This window comes from Pseudophryne corroboree, chromosome 7, assembly GCF_028390025.1.
Source record: "Pseudophryne corroboree isolate aPseCor3 chromosome 7, aPseCor3.hap2, whole genome shotgun sequence".
In the NCBI taxonomy this organism is placed as follows: Eukaryota; Metazoa; Chordata; class Amphibia; order Anura; family Myobatrachidae; genus Pseudophryne; species Pseudophryne corroboree.
In genome coordinates this window covers 27,844,299-27,864,736 of record NC_086450.1, presented here as the reverse complement: position 1 = coordinate 27,864,736, position 20,438 = coordinate 27,844,299, and positions in this window count along the sequence as shown.

Below are 20,438 nucleotides of genomic sequence, written 5' to 3'. Positions count from 1 at the left end.
GTAGTGCCCCTGATTCACATTAATGCCCCTTACTATGGTTACATCACTCAGTAGTGCCCTTTATTTGCATTGCACTACACAATGGTACCCTTTATACAAGTTATGCCACACAGTAGTGCCCCTTATATACAATGCCTACAGTAGTGCCGCTTATACACAACTTATACAGTAGTAGTGCCTCTTACACATAATGCCTACAGTTGTAGTGCCCTTTACACATAATGACCACAGTAGTGCTGTTTATACACATAATGCCCACAGAAGTGCCACTTATACACAATATGCCCACAGTACTAGTGCCGCTTATATTCAGAATTCCCACAGTAGTAGTACCCCTTACACATAATGCCCACAATGAGATGGGGGGAGGGGATCAATGCTGTCCAACAGACACACCAAGTGTGAGTACCAGGAGGGGTGGGCTGTAGATGGAGAAGGACAATGGAGCCATCAGGACCTGGGGAAGGGGGAGATGGCTGCATCTCATCAGTAACACTAGCATCGCCTGCATCATTGATTAACGTAGGTGATGGGGCGGACTTTTCTGTTGCAATCACTGTTCAGGGAAATGGAGGTGGTGGAACTAGTCCCCCTACCATTATAGGTTCCACCTCGTTCCCCCCCACTTTAACCTCTGGTTACGACTGCTCAGTATGTCCACTCCAGTGTCACTCCTATCTAGAGTTCTCTAGGTGTGCTCCAGAATCATTTCCATCTAGAGTTCACCTGTAGTCTTGATCTAGAATATCTCTCACTAGAGCAGCGATTCCCGACCTTGGTCCTCAAGGCACACTAATGTGAAGATGGCGGTAGTCCATTGTAGCCTATGGACTACTCACTGCATAGCTGGCAGGAAGAGGAACCCACCCCGAAAATGGCCACTGGGCATGAGAAGGTTCCGGCAGCCGTCACAGCACATCGCAGGCGTGGGCTATACCACACCTCAATACTACACGCTATACCACACATCAATACCACATGCTATACCACAACACATAAATACTGCATGCTATACCACACATCAATACTACATGCTATACCACACATCAATACTACATGCTATACCACAACACATAAATACTGCATGCTATAGCACACCTCAATACTACACGCTATACCACATATCAATAATACCCACTATACCACACGCTATACCACACCTCAATACTACACGCTATACCACACCTCAATACTACACGCTATACCACACCTCAATACTACAAGCTATACCACACCTCAATACTACACGCTATACCACACCTCAATACTACACGCTATACCACACATCAATACCACACGCTATACCACACATCAATACCACACGCTATGCCACACATCAATACCACACGCTATACCACACCTCAATACCACACGCTATACCACACCTCAATACCACACGCTATACCACACCTCAATACTACACGCTATACCACACCTCAATACTACACGCTATACCACACCTCAATACTACACGCTATACCACACATCAATAATACCCGCTATACCACACATCCATACTACATGCCATACCACGCATCAATACTACATGCTATACCACAACACAAATACTGCATGCTATACCACACATCAATACTACACGCTATACCACACATCAATACTACATGCTATACCACAACACATAAATACTGCATGCTATACCACACATCAATACTACCCACTATACCACACATCTACTACAACTACTTGTCTGAACTGTGAGATGTATGTATACTGTACTTCCCGACACTTGAAAGCAACCTGGTGGCGTTGTGATTAAATTCCCAACCAGTGAATATTGTGTAGAGTTTGTATGTTCTTCCCATGTCTGTGTTTGTTTCCTCCTGGCTTTGATGTGATAGGGCATATAGATTGTTACCTAAACTGAGTCAGGGACTGATGTCAATGGCCAAATATTCTCTGTAAAAGCGCTGTGGTATGTGTGTGCGCTATATAAAAAGAGTTGCACCTTGATGTGTAGATACCAACTCTGTCAGTTATCTCCGCTATATTGGTAATGTTGGCGTTATCACTAGGCCATAGGTCTGTAAACTCGGTCCTCAGGACCCCACACAGCACAGGGCATGTTTTCCAGGTCTCCTCACAGAATCACAAGTGAAATAATTAGCTCCACCTGCGGACCTTTTAAAATGTGTCTGTGAATAATGAATTCACCTGTGCACCTGCTGGGTTACCTGCAAACTATGCACTGTGTGGCGTCCTGTGGACAGAGTTTGCAGACCTATGCACTAGGCCACAGGTTCTCAAACTCGGTCCTCAGGACCCCACACGGTGCAAGTTTTGCAGGTCTCCTCACAAAATCACAAGTGAAATAATTAGCTCCACCTGTGGACCTTTTAAAATGTCAGTGAGTAATTAATACACCTGCGCACTTGCTGGGTTACCTGCAAAACATGCACTGTGTGGGGTCCTGAGGACCGAGTTTGAGAACCACTGCACTAGGCCACAGGTTCTTAAACTCGCTCCTCAGGACCCCACACAGTGCATGTTTTGCAGGTAACCCAGCAGGTGCACAGCTGTATTAATTACTCACAGACACATTTTAAAAGGCCCACAGGTGCAGCTAATTATTTCACTTGTGATTCTGTGAGAAGACCTACAAAACATGCCCTGTGTGGGGGGTAATGAGGACCGAGTTTGAGAACCTATGCACTAGGCCAGTGGTTCTCAAACTCGGTCTTAGGACCCCACACAGTGCATGTTTTGCAGGTAACCCAGCAGGTGCACAGGTGAATTCATTATTCACAGACACATTTTAAAAGGTCCGCAGGTGGAGCTAATTATGTCACTTGTGATGCTGTGAGGAGACCTGCAAAACATGCACTGTGTGGGGTCCTGAGAACCATTGCATTAAGCCACAGGTTCTCAAACTCTGTCCTCAGGACTCCACACAGTGCATGTTTTGCAGGTCTCCTCACAGAATCAAAAGTGAAATAATTAGCTGCACCTGTGGACCTTTTAAAATGTGTCGGAGAGTAATTAATACACCTGTGCACCTGCTGGGTTACCTGCAAAACATGCACTGTGTGGTGTCCTGAGGACCGAGTTTGAGAACCCCTGCACTAGGCTAACAGGGGCAGTTGGCATTAGTTACGGGCTTATCCCTTTTTTAAGTCCCCCAAGGGCCCGCCAACACTGAGTGCCAGCCATGGTCATGGTAAGAAGCTGGCAGCGCTGCCCCTCAATGTCACGCATAGTGTACCCCTTGGCTCTAGCTCTCGCCTGCTAAGGTAATACACAACGCCTAGGACGCCCCCAGAACGTGCGCCGCACCTGCATAATGGTGCTAATGTATATAAACCCTGCGCCTCATTGGCACTCAGCAAGAATCGCCCCAATCCGCCCAACTCCTCACATTGGACGCAGCAGCCTCTGATAACTGCGCAGGCCCCGTGATCTCATTACGCCAGTGTCTAAAACTCCATTACAATCCAGGTTTTAAGGATATCCATACTTGAGTCCAGATAGTTAAAATAAGATTTTACTCACCGGTAAATCTATTTCTCGTAGTCCGTAGTGGATGCTGGGAACTCCGTAAGGACCATGGGGAATAGCGGCTCCGCAGGAGACTGGGCATAACTAACTAAAGAAAGATTTAGGACTACCTGGTGTGCACTGGCTCCTCCCACTATGACCCTCCTCCAGACCTCAGTTAGGATACTGTGCCCGGAAGAGCTGACACAATAAGGAAGGATTTTGAATCCCGGGTAAGACTCATACCAGCCACACCAATCACACCGTATAACTCGTGATATTATACCCAGTTAACAGTATGAAATATAACTGAGCCTCACTAACAGATGGCTCATAACAATAACTCTTTAGTTAGGCAATAACTATATACAAGTATTGCAGACAGTCCGCACTTGGGACGGGCGCCCAGCATCCACTACGGACTACGAGAAATAGATTTACCGGTGAGTAAAATCTTATTTTCTCTGACGTCCTAGTGGATGCTGGGAACTCCATAAGGACCATGGGGATTATACCAAAGCTCCCAAACGGGCGGGAGAGTGCGGATGACTCTGCAGCACCGAATGAGAGAACTCAAGGTCCTCCTCAGCCAGGGTATCAAATTTGTAGAATTTTGCAAACGTGTTTGACCCTGACCAAGTAGCAGCTCGGCAAAGTTGTAAAGCCGAGACCCCTCGGGCAGCCGCCCAAGAAGAGCCCACCTTCCTCGTGGAATGGGCTTTCACTGATCTAGGATGTGGCAGTCCAGCCGCAGAATGCGCAAGCTGAATTGTGCTACAAATCCAGCGAGCAATCGTCTGCTTCAAAGCAGGAGCACCCAGCTTGTTGGGTGCATACAGGATAAATAGCGAGTCAGTTTTCCTGACTCCAGCTGTCCTGGAAACCTTAATTTTTCAAGGCCCTGACTACGTCCAGTAACTTGGAATCCTCCAAGTCCCTAGTAGCCGCAGGCACTACGATAGGTTGGTTCAAGTGAAACGCTGATACCACCTTAGGGAGAAACTGGGGACGAGTCCTCAATTCTGCCCTATCCATATGGAAAATCAGATAAGGGCTTTTACATGACAAAGCCGCCAATTCTGATACACGCCTGGCCGAAGCCAAGGCCAACAACATGACCACTTTCCACGTGAGATATTTTAAATCCACGGTTTTCAGTGGCTCAACCCAATGTGACTTTAGGAAACTCAACACCACGGTGAGATCCCAAGGTGCCACCGGAGACCCAAAAAGAGGCTGAGTATGCAGCACTCCCTTAACAAAAGTCTGAACTTCAGGCAGTGAAGCCAGTTCTTTTTGGAAGAAAACGTACAGAGCCGAAATCTGGACCTTAATGGAAGCCAATTTTAGGCCCATAGTTACTCCTGACTGTAGGAAGTGCAGAAATCGACCCAGTTGAAATTCTTCTGTTGGGGCCTTCCTGGCCTCACACCAAGCAACATAATTTCACCATATGCGGTGATAATGTTGTGCGGTCACATCTTTCCTAGCCCCAATCAGCGTAGGAATGACTTCCTCCGGAATGCCATTTTCCTTTAGGATCCGGTGTTCAACCGCCATGCCGCCAAACGCAGCCGCGGTAAGTCTTGGAACAGACAAGGCCCCTGCTGCAGCAGGTCCTGTCTGAACGGCAGAGACCATGGGTCCTCTGAGATCATTTCTTGAAGTTCTGGGTACCAAGCTCTTCTTGGCCAATCCGGAACCACGAGTATAGTTCTTACTCCTCTCCTTCTTATTATTCTCAGTACCTTAGGTATGAGAGGCAGAGGAGGGAACACATACACCGACTGGTACACCCACGGTGTCACCAGAGCGTCCCCAGCTATCGCCTGAGGGTCCCTTGACCTGGCGCAATATCTTTTTAGCTTTTTGTTGAGGCGGGACGCCATCATGTCCACCTGTGGCCTTTCCCAATGGTGTACAATCATTTGGAAGACTTCCGGATGAAGTCCCCACTCTCCCGGGTGGAGGTCGTGACTGCTGAGAAAATCTGCTTCCCAGTTGTCCACTCCGGGAATGAACACTGCTGACAGTGCTAACACATGATTTTCCGCCCATCGGAGAATCCTTGTGGCTTCTGCCATCGCCATCCTGCTTCTTGTGCCGCCCTGTTGGTTTACATGGGCGACCGCCGTGATGTTGTCTGACTGAATCAGTACCGGCTGGTTTTGAAGCAGGGGTCTTGCTTGACTTAGGGCATTGTAAATGGCCCTCAGTTCCAGAATGTTTATGTGTAGGGAAATCTCCTGATTCGACCATAGTCCCTGGAAGTTTTTTCCCTGTGTGACTGCCCCCCAGCCTCGAAGGCTGGCATCCGTGGTCACCAGAACCCAGTCCTGTATGCCGAATCTGCGGCCCTCTCGAAGATGAGCACCCTGCAGTCACCACGGCAGAGATAACCCTGTCTCCAAGGACCAGGGTATCAGCCGATGCATCTGAAGATGCGATCCGGACCACTTGTCCAACAGGTCCCACTGAAAAGCTCTTGCATGGAACCTGCCGAATGGCATTGCTTCGTAGGAAGCTACCATTTTTCCCAGGACTCGCGTGCAGTGATGCACCGACACCTGTTTTTGTTTCAGGAGGCCTCTGACTAGAGATGACAGCTCCTCGGCTTTCTCCTCCGGGAGAAACCCTTTTTTCTGGTCTGTGTCCAGAACCATCCCCAGGAACAGTAGACGTGTCATAGGAACCAGCTGTGCTATTGTAGCCCTTCCCGAGATAGTGCTACCCCGACCAATAACTGCTCCTTGGACCTCGCCTTTATCAGGAGATCGTCCAAGTACGGGATAATTAAAAACTCCCTTTTTTTGAAGGAGTATCATCATTTCGGCCATTACCTTGGTAAATGCTCTCGGTGCCGTGGACAGACCGAACGGCAACGTCTGGAATTGGTAACGACAAACCTGTACCACAAAACTGAGGTACTCCTGGTGAGGATGGTAAATGGGGACATACAGGTAAGCATCCTTGATGTCCAGAGATACCATGTGATCTCCCTCGTCCGGGCTTGCAATAACCGCCCTGAGCGATTTCATTTTTAACTTGAACCTTCGTATATAAGTGTTCAAGGACTTCAATTTTAGAATGGATTTCACCGAACCGTCTGGTTTCGGTACCACAACATTGTGGAATAGTAACCCCGGCCTTGTTGAAGGAGGGGTACCTTGATTTTCACCTGCTGGAAGTACAGCTTGCTGATTTGAGGTAACGGCGAGAGGGAGTCGCCTCGAGCTCCAGCTTGTATCCCTGTGATACTACATGCAGAACCCAGGGATCCACCTGTGAGCGAGCCCACTGGACACTGAAGTTCTCGAGACGCGCCCCCCACCGCACCTGGCTACACCTGTGGAGCCCCCGCGTCATGCGGTGGACTCAGAGGAAGCGGGGGAAGAATTTTGATCCTGGGAACTGGCTGACTGGTGCAGCTTTTTCCCTCTTCCCTTGTCTTTGTGCAGAAAGGAAGCGCCTTTGACCCGCTTGCTTTTCTGAAGCCGAAAGGACTGTACCTGATAACACAGTGCTTTCTTAGGCTGTGAGGAAAACCTGAGGTAAAAAATTTTTCTTCCCAGCTGTTGCTGTGGATACAAGGTCCCAGAGACCATCCCCAAACAATTCCTCACTCTTATAAGGCAGATCTCTATGTGCCTTTTAAAGTCAGCATCACCTGTCCAGTGCCGGGTCTCTAATACCTTCCTGACCGAATGGACATTGCATTAATTCAGGATGCCAGTCGGCAAAATATCCCTCTGTGCATCCCTCATATATAAGACGACGTCTTTAATATGCTCTTATGTTAGTAAAAATAAGATTTTACTTACCGATAAATCTATTTCTCGTAGTCCGTAGTGGATGCTGGGGACTCCGTCAGGACCATGGGGATTAGCGGCTCCGCAGGAGACAGGGCACAAAAATAAAGCTTTAGGATCAGGTGGTGTGCACTGGCTCCTCCCCCTATGACCCTCCTCCAAGCCTCAGTTAGGATACTGTGCCCGGACGAGCGTACACAATAAGGAAGGATTTTGAATCCCGGGTAAGACTCATACCAGCCACACCAATCACACCGTACAACTTGTGATCTGAACCCAGTTAACAGTATGACAACGTAGGAGCCTCTGAACAGACGGCTCACAACAAGAACAACCCGATTTTTTTGTAACAATAACTATGTACAAGTATTGCAGACAATCCGCACTTGGGATGGGCGCCCAGCATCCACTACGGACTACGAGAAATAGATTTATCGGTAAGTAAAATCTTATTTTCTCTAACGTCCTAGTGGATGCTGGGGACTCCGTCAGGACCATGGGGATTATACCAAAGCTCCCAAACGGGCGGGAGAGTGCGGATGACTCTGCAGCACCGAATGAGAGAACTCCAGGTCCTCTTTAGCCAGGGTATCAAATTTGTAGAATTTTACAAACGTGTTCTCCCCCGACCACGTAGCTGCTCGGCAGAGTTGTAATGCCGAGACCCCTCGGGCAGCCGCCCAGGATGAGCCCACCTTCCTTGTGGAATGGGCCTTGACAGATTTAGGCTGTGGCAGGCCTGCCACAGAATGTGCAAGTTGAATTGTGCTACAAATCCAACGAGCAACCGTCTGCTTAGAAGCAGGAGCACCCAGCTTGTTGGGTGCATATAGTATAAACAGCGAGTCAGATTTTCTGACTCCAGCCGTCCTTGAAATATATATTTTCAATGCCCTGACAACGTCCAGCAACTTGGAATCTTCCAAATCGCTAGTAGCCGCAGGCACCACAATAGGCTGGTTCAGGTGAAACGCTGACACCACCTTAGGCAGAAAATGAGGACGCGTCCGCAGTTCTGCCCTGTCCGAATGGAAAATCAGATATGGGCTTTTATACGATAAAGCCGCCAATTCTGACACTCTCCTGGCTGAAGCCAGGGCCAGTAGCATGGTTACCTTCCATGTAAGATATTTCAAATCCGCCGATTTGAGTGGCTCAAACCAATGGGATTTGAGAAAATCCAGAACTACATTAAGGTCCCACGGAGCCACTGGGGGCACAACCGGGGGCTGTATATGTAGTACTTCTTTTACAAAAGTCTGGACTTCAGGAACTGAAGCTAATTCTTTTTTGGAAGAAAATCGACAGGGCCGAAATTTGAACCTTAATGGACCCCAACTTGAGGCCCATAGACAATCCTGTTTGCAGGAAATGTAGGAATCGACCCAATTGAAATTCCTCCGTGGGGGCCTTCCTGGCCTCGCACCACGCAACATATTTTCTCCAAATGCGGTGATAATGTTGTGCAGTCACCTCCTTCCTGGCTTTAACCAGTGTAGGAATGACCTCTTCCGGAATGCCTTTTTCCCTTAGAATTCGGCGTTCAACCGCCACGCCGTCAAACGCAGCCGCGGTAAGTCTTGGAATAGACACGGTCCCTGCTGAATCAGGTCCCGTCTTAGAGGTAGAGGCCACGGATTTTCCGTGAGCATCTCCTGAAGTTCCGGGTACCAAGTTCTTCTTGGCCAATCCGGAGCCACGAGTATCGTTCTTACTCCCCTTTGCCGTATAATTCTCAGTACTTTGGGTATGAGAGGCAGAGGAGGAAACACATACACTGACTGGAACACCCACGGTGTTACCAGAGCGTCCACAGCTATTGCCTGAGGGTCTTTTGACCTGGCGCAATACCTGTCCAGTTTTTTGTTGAGGCGAGACGCCATCATATCCACCTTTGGTTTTTCCCAACGGTTCACAATCATGTGGAAGACTTCTGGATGAAGTCCCCACTCTCCCGGGTGTAGATCGTGTCTGCTGAGGAAGTCTGCTTCCCAGTTGTCCACTCCCGGAATGAACACTGCTGACAGTGCTATCACATGATCTTCCGCCCAGCGAAGAATCCTTGCAGCTTCTGCCATTGCTCTCCTGCTTCTTGTGCCGCCCTGTCTGTTTACGTGGGCGACTGCCGTGATGTTGTCCGACTGGATCAACACCGGCTGACCCTGAAGCAGGGGTTTTGCCAGGCTTAGAGCATTGTAAATCGCTCTTAGCTCCAGTATATTTATGTGAAGAGACATCTCCAGGCTTGACCATACTCCCTGGAAGTTTCTTCCCTGTGTGACCGCTCCCCAGCCTCTCAGACTGGCATCCGTGGTCACCAGGACCCAGTCCTGTATGCCGAATCTGCGGCCTTCTAACAGATGAGCACTCTGCAACCACCACAGAAGAGACACCCTTGTCCGTGGCGATAAGGTTATCCGCTGATGCATCTGCAGATGCGACCCGGACCATTTGTCCAGCAGATCCCACTGAAAAGTTTGTGCGTGGAATCTGCCGAATGGGATTGCTTCGTAAGAAGCCACCATCTTTCCCAGGACTCTTGTGCATTGATGCACAGACACTTTTCCTGGTTTTAGGAGGTTCCTGACAAGTTCGGATAACTCCTTGGCTTTCTCCTCCGGAAGAAACACCTTTTTCTGAACCGTGTCCAGAATCATTCCCAGGAACAGCAGACGTGTTGTCGGGGTCAACTGAGATTTTGGAAAATTCAGAATCCACCCGTGTTGTTGCAGCACTACTTGGGTTAGTGCTACTCCGTCCTCCAGCTGTTCTCTGGACCTTGCCCTTATCAGGAGATCGTCCAAGTAAGGGATAATTAATACGCCTCTTCTTCGCAGAAGAATCATCATTTCGGCCATTTCCTTGGTAAAGACCCGAGGTGCCGTGGACAATCCAAACGGCAGCGTCTGAAACTGATAATGACAGTTTTGCACCACGAACCTGAGGTACCCTTGATGTGAAGGGCAAATTGGGACATGCAGGTAAGCATCTTTTATGTCCAGGGACACCATAAAGTCCCCTTCTTCCAGATTCGCTATCACTGCTCTGAGTGATTCCATCTTGAACTTGAATTTTTGTATGTACAGGTTCAAAGATTTCAGATTTAGAATAGGTCTTACCGAGCCGTCCGGCTTCGGTACCACAAATAGCGTGGAGTAATACCCCTTTCCCTGTTGTAGGAGGGGTACCTTGACTATCACCTGCTGAGAAAACAGCTTGTGAATGGCTTCCAATACCGTCGCCCTGTCTGAGGGAGACGTTGGCAAAGCCGACTTTAGGAACCGGCGAGGGGGAGACTTCTCGAATTCCAACCTGTAACCCTGAGATACTACCTGCAGGATCCAGGGGTCCACCTGTGAGCAAGCCCACTGCGCGCTGAAATTCTTGAGTCGACCCCCCACCGTTCCTGAGTCCGCTTGTAAAGCCCCAGCGTCATGCTGAGGGCTTTGCAGAACCCGCGGAGGGCTTCTGTTCCTGGGAAGGAGCTGCTTGCTGCCCTCTCTTACCCTTTCCTCTGCCTCGGGGCAGATATGACTGTCCTTTTGCCCGCTTGTTCTTATAGGACCGAAAGGACTGCGGCTGAAAAGACGGTGTCTTTTTCTGTTGGGAGGGGGTCTGAGGTAAAAAGGTGGATTTCCCGGCAGTTGCCGTGGCCACCAAATCCGATAGACCGACGCCAAATAATTCCTCCCCTTTATACGGCAATACTTCCATATGCCGTTTGGAATCCGCATCACCTGACCACTGTCGTGTCCATAAACTTCTTCTGGCAGATATGGACATCGCACTTACTCTCGATGCCAGAGTGCAAATATCCCTCTGAGCATCTCGCATATAAAGAAAAGCATCCTTTAATTGCTCTAAAGTCTGTAAAATACTGTCCCTGTCCAGGGTATCAATATTTTCAGTCAGGGAATCCGACCAGACCACTCCAGCACTGCACATCCAGGCTGAGGCGATGGCTGGTCGCAGTATAACACCAGTATGTGTGTATATACTTTTTAGAGTAGTTTCCAGCCTCCTATCAGCTGGATCCTTGAGGGCGGCCGTATCAGGAGACGGTAACGCCACTTGTTTTGATAAGCGTGTGAGCGCCTTATCCACCTTAGGGGGTGTTTCCCAGCGCGCCCTAACCTCTGGCGGGAAAGGGTATAATGCCAATAACTTTTTTGAAATTAGCCCTTTTCTATCTGGGTTAACCCACGCTTCATCACATACATCATTCAATTCCTCTGATTCAGGAAAAACTACAGGTAGTTTCTCTAACGTCCTAGTGGATGCTGGGGACTCCGTCAGGACCAAGGGGAATAGCGGCTCCGCAGGAGACAGGGCACAAAAGCAAGCTTTTAGGATCACATGGTGTGTACTGGCTCCTCCCCCTATGACCCTCCTCCAAGCCTCAGTTAGGTTTTTGTGCCCGTCCGAGAGGGTGCAATCTAGGTGGCTCTCCTAAAGAGCTGTTTAGAAAAGTTTTTTTTTAGGTTTCAATCTCAGTGATTCCTGCTGGCAACAGGATCACTGCATCGAGGGACTTAGGGGAGAGATTTCCAACTCACCTGCGTGCAGGATGGATTGGAGTCTTAGGCTACTGGACACTTAGCTCCAGAGGGAGTCGGAACACAGGTCAGCCTGGGGTTCGTCCCGGAGCCGCGCCGCCGATCCCCCTTACAGACGCTGAAGAGATGGCAGAACGGAGGTCCGGAAAACAGGCGGCAGAAGACTCCACAGTCTTCATGAAGGTAGCGCACAGCACTGCAGCTGTGCGCCATTGTTGTCACACGGCTCACTGACTCAGTCACGGAGGGTGCAGGGCGCTGCTGGGGGCGCCCTGGGCAGCAATATAATTACCTTTAGTGGCAAAATAAATACATCACATATAGCCATTAAGGCTATATGTATGTATTTTAACCCAGGCCAGTTTATTAAAAACCGGGAGAAGAAGCCCGCCGGAAAAGGGGCGGAGCTTATTCTCCTCAGCACTCAGCGCCATTTTCCTGCTCAGCTCCGCTGGTGAGGAAGGCTCCCAGGACTCTCCCCTGCACTGCACTACAGAAACAGGGTAACAAAGAGAAGGGGGGCATAAATTGGCGATATTTATATATTAAGAGCGCATATATAGTAAACAACACCTTCTAGGGTTGTTTATATACATTTATAGCGCTTTTGGTGTGTGCTGGCAAACTCTCCCTCTGTCTCCCCAAAGGGCTAGTGGGTCCTGTCCTCTATCAGAGCATTCCCTATGTGTGTGCTGTATGTCGGTACGTGTGTGTCGACATGTATGAGGAAAATATTGGTGAGGAGGCGGAGCAAATTGCCTGTAATGGTGATGTCACTCTCTAGGGAGTCGACACCGGAATGGATGGCTTATTTATGGAAATTACGTGACAATGTCAACACGCTGCAAGCCGGTTGACGACATGAGAGGGCCGGCGAACAAATTAGTATCTGTCCAGGCGTCTCAAACACCGTCAGGGGCTGTAAAATGCCCATTTACCTCAGTCGGTCGACACAGACCCAGACACGGACACTGATTTCAGTGTCGACGGTGAAGAAACAAACGTATTTTCTTTTAGGGCCACACGTTAAGGGCAATGAAGGAGGTGTTACATATTTCTGATACTCCAAGTACCACAAAAAAGGGTATTATGTGTGAGGTGAAAAAACTACCTGTAGTTTTTCCTGAATCAGATAAATTAAATGAAGTGTGTGATGATGCGTGGGTTTCCCCCGATAGAAAATGATTGGCGGTATACCCTTTCCCGCCAGAAGTTAAGGCGCGGTGGGAAACACCCCTCAGGGTGGATAAGGCGCTCACACGCTTATCAGAACAAGTGGCGGTACCATCTACGGATAGGGCCGTACTTAAGGAGCCAGCTGATAGGAGGCGGAAAAATATCCTAAAAAGTATACACACACATGCTGGTGTTATACTGCGACCAGCGATCGCCTCAGCCTGGATGTGCAGAGCTGAGGTGGCTTGGTCGGATTCCCTGACTAAAAATATTGATACCTTTGACAGGGACAGTATTTTATTGACTATAGAGCATTTAAAGAATGCATTTCTATATATGCGAGATGCGCAGAGGGATATTTGCACTCTGGCATCAAGAGTAAATGCGATGTCCATATCTGCAAGAAGATGTTTATGGACACAACAGTGGTCAGGTGATGCAGATTCCAAACGGCACAAAGATGTATTGCCGTATAAAGGGGAGGAGTTATTTGGGGTCGGTCCATGGGACCTGGTGGCCAGGGCAACTGCTGGAAAATCCACCGTTTTTTACCCTAAGTCACATCTCTGCAGAAAAAGACACCGTCTTTTCAGCCTCAGTCCTTTCGTCCCTATAAGAGTCATCTGCCCAGGGATAGAGGAAAGGGAAGAAGACTGCAGCAGGCAGCCCATTCCCAGGAACAGAAGCCCTCCACCGCTTCTACCAAGTTCTCAGCATGACGCTGGGACCGTACAGGACCCCTGGATCCTACAAGTAGTATCCAAGGGGTACAGATTGGAATGTCGAGAGGTTTCCCCCCTCGCAGGTTCCTGTAGTCTGCTGTACCAATGTCTCCCTCCGACAGGGAGGCAGTATTGAAAACAATTCACAAGCTGTATTCCCAGCAGGTGATAATAAAATTACCCCTCCGACAACAAGGAAAGGGGTATTACTCCACACTATATGGTGGTACTGAAGGCTAGGTGAGACCTATTCTAAATCTGAAAAATTTGAACACTTACAAGGGTTCAAATCCAGATAGAGTCACTCAGAGCAGTGATAGCAAAGAACAAGGGGACTATATGGTGTCCCGGGACATCAGGGATGCTTACCTCCATGTCCCAAAATTTGCCTTTTCTCACCAAGGGTACCTCAAGTTCGTGGTACAGAACTGTCACTATCAGTTTCAAGACGATGCCGTTGGATTGTCCAAGGCACCCCGGGGTCCTTACCAAGGTAATGACCGAAAGGAGGATTCGTCTTCAAAGAAAATGGACGACCTCCTGATAAGAACAAGGTCCAGAGAACAGTTGGAGGTCGGAGTAGCACTATCTCAAGTAGTTCTACGACAGCACGGGTGGATTCTAAATATTCCAAAACCGCAGTTGTTCCGACGACACGTCTGCTGGTCCTAGGGATGATTTTGGACACAGTCCAGGAAAAGGTGTTTCTCCCAGAGGAGAAAGCCAGGGAGTTATCCGAGCTAATCGGGATCCTCCTAAAACCAGGAAAAGTGTCAGTGCATCATTGCACAAGAGTCCTGGTAAAAAATGGTGGCTTATTACGAAGCGCTTCCATTCGGCAGATTTCACGCAAGAACTCTTCAGTGGGATCTGCTGGACAAATGGTCCGGATCGCATCTTCAGATGCATCAGCGGATAACCCTATATCCAAGGACAAGGGTGTCTCTCCTGTGGTGATTACAGAGTGCTCATCTTCTAGAGGGCCGCAGATTCGGCATTCAGGATTGGATGCTCGTGACCACGGAGGCCAGCCTGAGAGGCTGGGGAGCAGTCACACAAGGAGTGTGATCAAGTCTGGAGAATTCTCTCCACATAAATATACTGGAGCTAAGAGCAAAGTTATAATGCTCTAAGCTTAGCAAGACCTCTGCTTCAAGGTCAGCCGGTATTGATCCAGTGGGATAACATCACGGCAGTCGCCCACGTAAACAGAAAGGGCGGCACAAGAAGCAGGAGGGCAGTGGCAAAACTGCAAGGATTTTTCGCTAGGCGGAAAATCATGTGATAGCACTGTCAGCAGTGTTCATTCCGGGAGTGGACGACTGGGAAGCAGACTTCCTCAGCAGGCACGACCTCCACCCGGGAGAGTGGGAACTTCATCGGGAAGTTTTCCGCATGATTGGGAACCGTTGGGAAAGACCAAAGGTGGACATGATGGCGTCCCGCCCGAACAAAAAATGGGACAGGTATTGCGCCAGGTCACGAGACCTTCAGGCGATAGCTGTGGACGTCCTGGTAACACCGTGGGTGTAACAGTCGGTGTATGTGTTCCCTCCTCTGCTTCTCATAACCAAGGTATTGAGAATTAAAAGACATAGAGGAGTAAGAACTATACTCGTGGCTCCGGATTGGCCAAGAGGGACTTGGTAACCGGAACTTCAAGAGATGCTCACAGAGGACTAATGGCCTCGGGAGCTAAGAAGGGATTTGCTTTCAGCAAGTACCATGTCTGTTCCAAGAGGAACCGTGGCATTGGCCTTTAAGAAAGGACCTGCTCCAGCAGGGACCTTGTCTGTTCCAAGACTTACCGCGACTGCGTTTGACGGCATGGCGGTTTGAACGCCGGATCCTAAGGGAAAAGGCATTCCGGAAGAGGTCATACCTACCCTGGTCAAAGCCAGGAAGGAGGTGACCGCACAACGTTATCACCACATGTGGTAAAAATATGTTGCGTGGGTGAGGCCAGGAAGGCCCCACGAAAAAATTTCAACTAGGTCGATTTCTGCACTTCCTGCAAACAGGAGTGTCTATGAGCCTCAAATTGGGGTCCATTAAGGTTCAAGTTTCGGCCCTATAGATTTTCTTCCAAAAAGAATTGGCTTCAGTTCCTGAAGTCCAGACGTTTGTCAAGGGAGTATTGCATATACAGCCCTTGTGTGCCTCCAGTGGCACCGTGGGATCTCAACGTAGTGTTGGGATTCCTCAAATCATATTGGTTTGAACCACTCAAATCTGTGGATTTGAAATATCTCACATGGAAAGTGACCATGCTGTTGGCCCTGGCCTCGGCCAGGCGATTGTCAAAATTGGCGGCTTTGTCTTACAAAAGCCCATATTTGATTTTCCATTCGGACAGGGCAGAACTGCGGACTCGTCCCCAGTTTCTTCCTAAGGTGGTGTCAGCGTTTCACCTGAAACAACCTATTGTGGTGCCTGCGGCTACTAGGGACTTGGAGGACTCCAAGTTGCTAGACGTTGTCAGGGCCCTGAAAAAAAAAAAAAAAAAAATATATATATATATATATATATATATATATATATAATTCCAAGACGGCTGGAGTCAGAAAGTCTGACTTGCTGTTTATATTGTAGGCACCCAAAAAGCTGGGTGCTCCTGCTTCTAAGCAGACTATTGCTCGTTGGATTTGTAGTACAATTCAGCTTGCACATTCTGTGGCAGGCCTGCCACAGCCAAAATATGTAAATGCCCATTCCACAAGGAAGGTGGGCTCATCTTGGGCGGCTGCCCGAGGGGTCTCGGCTTTACAACTTTGCCGAGCAGCTACTTGGTCAGGGGCAAACACGTTTGCTAAATTCTACAAATTTGATACCCTGGCTGAGGAGGACCTGGAGTTCTCTCATTCGGTGCTGCAGAGTCATCCGCACTCTCCCGCCCGTTTGGGAGCTTTGGTATAATCCCCATGGTCCTGACGGAGTCCCCAGCATCCACTAGGACGTTAGAGAAAATAAGATTTTACTTACCGATAAATCTATTTCTCATAGTCCGTAGTGGATGCTGGGCGCCCATCCCAAGTGCGGATTGTCTGCATTACTTGTACATAGTTATTGTTACAAAAAAAATCGGGTTATTATTGTTGTGAGCCATCTTTTTTAGAGGCTACTTCATTGTTATCATACTGTTAACTGGGTTCAAATCACAAGTTGTACGGTGTGATTGGTGTGGCTGGTATGAGTCTTACCCGGGATTCAAGATCCTTCCTTATTGTGTACGCTCGTCCGGGCACAGTACCTAACTGAGGCTTGGAGGAGGGTCATAGGGGGAGGAGCCAGTACACACCATGTGATCCTAAAAGCTTGCTTTTGTGCCCTGTCTCCTGCGGAGCCGCTATTCCCCATGGTCCTGACGGAGTCCCCAGCATCCACTACGGACTATGAGAAATAGATTTATCGGTAAGTAAAATCTTATTTTTTTCACCCCCCACATAATACCCCTTTTTGTGGTACTTGTAGTATCAGAGATATGCAAAGCCTCCTTCATTGCCGTGATCATATAACGTGTGGCCCTACTGGAAAATACGTTTGTTTCTTCACCGTCGACACTAGATTCAGTGTCCGTGTCTGGGTCTGTGTCGACCGACTGAGGTAAAGGGCGTTTTACAGCCCCTGACGGTGTCTGAGACGCCTGGGCAGGTACCAACTGGTTTGACGGCCGTCTCATGTCGTCAACTGATTTTTGTAATGTGCTGACATTATCACGTAATTCCATAAACAAAGCCATCCATTCCGGTGTCGACTCCCTAGGGGGTGACATCACCATTACCGGCAATTGCTCTGCCTCCACACCAACATCGTCCTCATACATGTCGACACACACGTACCGACACACAGCAGACACACAGGGAATGCTCTATTGAAGACAGGACCCCACTAGCCCTTTGGGGAGACAGAGGGAGAGTTTGCCAGCACACACCCAAGCGCTATAATATATATGGGAACAACCCTATATAAGTGTTGTATCCTTATAGCAGCTTAAATATAGTAATATCGCCAAAAAAGTGCCCCCCCTCTCTGTTTTACCCTGTTTCTGTAGTGCAGTGCAGGGGAGAGTCCTGGGAGCCTTCCTCACAGCGGAGCTGAGCAGGAAAATGGCGCTGTGTGCTGAGGAGAATAAGCCCCGCCCCCTATTTCGGCGGGCTCTTCTCCGGAGACTGTGAGATCTGGCAGGGGTTAAATACATCCATATAGCCTCAAGGGCTATATGTGATGTATTTTTAGCCATAAAAAAGGTATTATACATTGCTGCCCAGGGCGCCCCCCCAACGCCCTGCACCCTCCGTGACCGCTGTGTGAAGTGTGCTGACAACAATGGCGCACAGCTGCAGTGCTGTGCGCTACCTCAGGAAGACTGAAAAGTCTTCTGCCGCCTGCTTCTGGACCTCTTCCAACTTCGGCATCTGCAAGGGGGGTCGGCGGCGCGGCTCCGGGACGAACCCCAGGGTGAGACCTGTGTTCCGACTCCCTCTGGAGCTAATGGTGTCCAGTAGCCTAAGAAGCCAATCCATCCTGCACGCAGGTGAGTTCACTTCTCTCCCCTAAGTCCCTCGATGCAGTGAGCCTGTTGCCAGCAGGACTCACTGAATATAAAAAAACCAAAAAAACTTTTTCTAAGCAGCTCTTTAGGAGAGCCACCTAGATTGCACCCTGCTTGACGGGCACAAAAACCTAACTGAGGCTTGGAAGAGGGTCATAGGGGGAGGAGCCAGTGCACACCACCTGATCCTAAAGCTTTATTTTTGTGCCCTGTCTCCTGCGGAGCCGCTAATCCCCATGGTCCTGACGGAGTCCCCAGCATCCACTAGGACGTTAGAGAAATAGTATCCCTGTCTGACAGGGTCACAGACCACGCTGCAGCAGCACTATCCGTGCTGAGGCAATTGCAGGTCTCAGTCTAGTACCTGAGTGTGTAAATACAGACTTCAGGATAGCCTCCTGCTTTTTATCAACAGGTACCTTCAAAGTGGCCGTATCCTAAGACGGCAGTGCCACCTTTTTTGACAAACGTGTGAGCGCCTTTTCCACCCTAGGGGATATTTCCCAGCGTAACCTATCCTCTGGCGGGAAAGGGTACGCCATCAGTAACTTTTTAGAAATTACCAGTTTCTTATCGGGGGAACCCACGCTTCTTTACACACTTCATTCACTCATCTGATGGGGGAACAAAACACTGGCTGCTTTTCCTCCCCAAACATAAAACCCTTTCTTAGTGGTACTTGGGTTAATGTCAGAAATGTGTAACCCATTTTTTATTGCCGGGATCATGCAACGGATGTTCCTAGTGGATTGTGTATATGTTTCAACCTCGTCGACACTGGAGTCAGACTCCGTGTCGACATCTGTGTCTGCCATCTGAGGTAACGGGCGTTTTTTTGAGCCCCTGATGGCCCTTGAGACGCCTGGGCAGGCGCGGGCTGAGAAGCCGGCTGTCCCACAGCTGTTACGTCATCCAGCCTTTTATGTAAGGAGTTGACACTGTCGGTTAATACCTTCCACCTATCCATCCACTCTGGTGTCGGCCCCACAGGGGCGACATCACATTTATCGGCATCTGCTCCGCCTCCACATAAGCCTCCTCATCAAACATGTCGACACAGCCGTACCGACACACCGCACACACACAGGGAATGCTCTTACTGAGGACAGGACCCCACAAAGCCCTTTGGGGAGACAGAGAGAGAGTATGCCAGCACACACCAGAGCGCTATATAATGTAGGGATTAACACTATAACTGAATGAATTTTCCCCAATAGCTGCTTGTATAAACAATATTGCGCCTAAATTTAGTGCCCCCCCCTCTCTTTTTAACCCTTTGAGCCTGAAAACTACAGGGGAGAGCCTGGGGAGCTGTCTTCCAGCTGCACTGTGAAGAGAAAATGGCGCCAGTGTGCTGAGGGAGATAGCCCCGCCCCTTTTTCGGCTGACTTTTCTCCCGCTTTTTTATGGATTCTGGCAGGGGTATTTATCACATATATACCCTCTGGGACTATATATTGTGATTTTTTTTGCCAGCCAAGGTCTTAATATTGCTGCTCAGGGCCCCCCCCCCCCCCCCCCCCCCCAGCGCCCTGCACCCATCAGTGACCGGAGTGTGAGGTGTGCATGAGGAGCAATGGCGCACAGCTGCAGTGCTGTGCGCTACCTTGGTGAAGACTGAAGTCTTCTGCCGACGATTTTCCGGAACACTTCTTGCTTCTGGCTCTGTAAGGGGGCCGGCAGCGCGGCTCCGGGACCGAACATCAAGGCCGGTTCCTGCGGTCGATCCCTCTGGAGCTAATGGTGTCCAGTAGCCTAAGAAGCCCAAGCTACCACCAGTTAGGTAGGTTCGCTTCTTCTCCCCTTAGTCCCTCGCTGCAGTGAGTCTGTTGCCAGCAGATCTCACTGTAAAATAAAAAACCTAAAATATACTTTCTTTCTAGGAGCTCAGGAGAGCCCCTAGTGTGCATCCAGCTCAGCCGGGCACAGGATTCTAACTGAGGTCTGGAGGAGGGTCATAGTGGGAGGAGCCAGTGCACACCAGGTAGTCCTAAAGCTTTCTTTAGTTGTGCCCAGTCTCCTGCGGAGCCGCTATTCCCCATGGTCCTTACGGAGTTCCCAGCATCCACTAGGACGTCAGAGAAATCAAATTGACTGAGGTTCTAATGAGGTCACCTGTGCTTAAGCATGA